This window comes from Ixodes scapularis, unplaced genomic scaffold (genome assembly GCF_016920785.2).
Source record: "Ixodes scapularis isolate PalLabHiFi unplaced genomic scaffold, ASM1692078v2 PGA_scaffold1__304_contigs__length_218370807, whole genome shotgun sequence".
In the NCBI taxonomy this organism is placed as follows: domain Eukaryota; kingdom Metazoa; phylum Arthropoda; class Arachnida; order Ixodida; family Ixodidae; genus Ixodes; species Ixodes scapularis.
This window is the reverse complement of record NW_024609846.1, coordinates 91,582,049-91,585,589: the sequence shown is the minus strand read 5'-3', so window position 1 is coordinate 91,585,589 and position 3,541 is coordinate 91,582,049.

The window sequence follows — 3,541 nt, the reverse complement described above, 5'->3', positions numbered from 1 at the left end:
GGATCGCCGTCTCATCGACGTCGCTCTACCGTAGTCGGTTCATCAGCCGCGCGAACCATCTCGTGTTCTCTGGATTTGGCGGTTGCGTTCTGCTACAGGGCTAGACCCTTGCACGATGGCATACGCGCTGGCCACAGCAGCAGCTTCTGCTTTGAGGCCCTTTTATATTGAGGAAACACGGCGGAAACATGAACAAAACATGTTTCTCAACAGTCGGGAAACATGTCGGCTGTCGGCTCTGTTGCCCGATAACCCTGTCACATTGAGGAAACAGCAACACAACATGGACGACAGCGACAGTGTTGTCTCGGTGTGACAGCTTTTGGCAACGGAAACCTCGACAACTTGTGTCGGACGACACGTGTTGCCCATTTCGGTGGCTGAGCGAATTTTTTTTCAGCAACATGGCAACGTCTATATTTTTCTGTACAGATAGTCCCACGAGAATACTTCAATAATTGACGTCAAGCGTGAAGGGCCATTTTGAACGCGGCTTCTAGCGCGGCGGCAGCTGATCGTCAGAATCATCTGAATCGATGGCACAAAGAAGCACCAAAGCAGAAGCTGCTGCTGTGGCCGGCGCGTATGCCATCCTTCAAGGGTCTAGCCCTGTAGCAGAACGCAACCGCCAAATCCAAAGAACACGAGATGGTTCGCGCGGCTGATGAATCGACTACGGTAGAGCGACGGCGATGAGACGGCGATCCAAAATGGCAACGATTCAAGGGGCGAGCGGAGCCAGCGGATCTGAGCCTGGCCGCCTATACTTCGTTTCAGCTTCGGTCCAGACTCAGCCGCGCGAGCATCTGGCCCAGAACAGTGCTTGCACTGCACGAGCGCGCGTGCTTGGCAGGGATGCTGAAAGCCCGGAGCTCGCGCTTGTAGCTTAGCCGAGCCGGCCGGGCAGACGAGGGCGAGAGACAGAGGGAGGCAGCGCGCAGGAGAGGAGGCAATTTGTGTTCTTCCAACACGCTTTCTCGGTGTGACAGGATGTTCCCCGAGTGTTGGAGAACAAGTTGGGAAACATGGTTTTCGGACTAGAGCAACATGTTTCCGGACTGTTGCTGTTTCCGCAATATGACAGGGTCCCCGAAAACATGTTTTCCTCGTGTTGAAGGACAAAGTTATCCGACTGTTTCCGCAGTGTGACAGGGTGCTTCTTTGTGCCATCGATTCAGATGATTTTGACGATCAGCTGCCGCCGCGCAAGAAGCCGCGTTCGAAATTGCCCTTCACGCTTGACGTTATTATCGAAGTATTCTCGTGCGACTATCTCTACAGAAAAATATAGATGTTGCAGTGTTGCTGGAAAAAAAATTCGCTCAGCCAACGAAATGGGCAACACGTGTCGTCCGACACAAGTTGTCGAGGTTTCCGTTGCCAAAAACTGTCACACCGAGACAACATTGTCGCTGTCGTCCATGTTGTGTTGCTGTTTCCTCAATGTGACAGGGTTGTCGGGCAACAGAGCCGACAGCCGACATGTTTCCCGACTGTTGAGAAACATGTTTTGTTCATGTTTCCGCCGTGTTTCCTCAATGTGACAGGGCCTTTAGAGCGACAGACAGAAACAAAAGACAGCGACAAGCCTCGAACCCACGCAGCATGCTCGCGATGGTACCTATGGCAGGCGTTTAGTCGCTCGGTGCTCGCGAAGTAAGCACGAGCGATTGCAAGCCTGCCAAAGATACCCTCGCGTGCATGATGCTTGTGTTTCAGTATAGCATCCTTTCGTCTACAAAGCCTCTCGAATAGCGAAAGACTCTGGTTTGAGGCTTGTCGTTGTGGTTTGGTGGTTTGCTTCTGTCTGTCGCTCTAGTGGGACACGAGGATTACAAGATTAGGTGTGGTTCCAACATGTTCAAGTGCTATGACCGCTTCACGAAACAAAAACGGGAATGTTAAAATTAGAGCCTTAGTTCCGAACTTGCAGGTCGAGGTAATTTACATTGCCCTCTTTGGGGAAAAAAAAGAAAAGCTTCAGCTTTTCGCGAGGCTTTTTTTTTTTTTTTTTTTCGATGTGCTTTTACTTTTATTGATTTCCAGATTTAGAGGGGCCATGAAATTAAATAAAAATTTGGTTTAAGGCTAGTTGGTTCAAATCAATTAAAATATTAGAAGTTGTGACTAAGGTGGTTTTACGAGATCCCTTTTAGTTGCGGACAAGTTTACATCGCTCAGACCAGAGCGCGGGAACACAAGCTAGTCGGACGCAATGATTCGGGTGACCATTTCGCGGAGCACTGCGAACGATGCGGGTGTGGAAATGTGTTAGAGCACACAAGGTTTATTAAGAGAGGGAAGAAGAGGATGGAAAAAAGATAAATCAAAGCTTTCGGTATGCCCAAAGCGACTGACAAATGCGTAAGCAGCCATTCCTTTATCTGCTATAAACAAAGAAATTGTGTTTCTTGAGGGCTGCGTGTGATGAGCGATAGGAATCTTTATCTCTTGCATGTGTTTAGGCGATGGGGATCGACAGTTTGACAATGTTTCATGTTTTATTGAATCAGTTGGAAGTTGACGCTTGCCGGCGTCGTACATGGTTCTTTTTTCGTCCTGTTCTGTTCGCGCCTTTTATAATTTTATTCGACATGAAGTGAATTATGGGCTGGGACAGATGATTTTACCATTAGGGGTTTACTATTCGCATATCGTTTAGTGGGCCAAAATAAAGAGGGTAGAAAGTCAAAAGCCAGCTTTTCGGTTACGAACATTTGGAGATATAGGGGACTAGTTTGTACCTCATTTCCCTTGAAAGCTCTCCGCCTTTTCACTGTGATAGATCGGCTGTACTCAGAGCATGTCAGTGTTACCCAAACCATGTTAACGGTACCCACAGCACGTCAGCCGACCTGAACTCACGCGTTGCACACGAGAACTGCTTCACTCGGATGTATGCGCTCGTCAACAAATATTTGCATTCGCGTTCGTGGTCAATGAGTGCCCTGACAGAACTTATAATCACTTGCGAATGACAAGTTATATGTTGTGTTCAAAAAGCACGATGAAAGCTTCGAGTCATCGCACAGGTGCAAAAGCATGTCACGACCACGTGATTTCTCAATCCGAGTTTGAGTTGAGGATTAAAGCTAAGGAGGAATGAAAAATAATTTCATGACTACTTTAAGCGTAATACAATATAAATATAAATGCAGAGGGGGGGGGGGGTGTATTACGTGAGTGGGATGCTCTGCTAATCTATGAGGATGTCACTTTCAGCTGAGTCATTGGATGGTTATTTTTTGTCTCAGCGGCATGGTAGCGTGATAGTGCTCATAACGGCGCGGAGGGTGCTATCGCACCACTACCCGAATTAGAGAAAGACAAGCAACAGCTAAAGTACAGTCTGGGACAAAAGTCTCCAGGACACGCGAGCTGCGGCTGAAACACATTGCTCTGCCATCTGCCGGCGGGTCGCCTGGTTTCGAGATCACACAAAAGCGCATGCGCGTCCTACTCTGCCTGCAAACATGTGTTTTTTCCCGCTCTTCTGCGGCACAGCGCCTAAAGGGCCGCCCACACTAGCGAGAAAACGCGC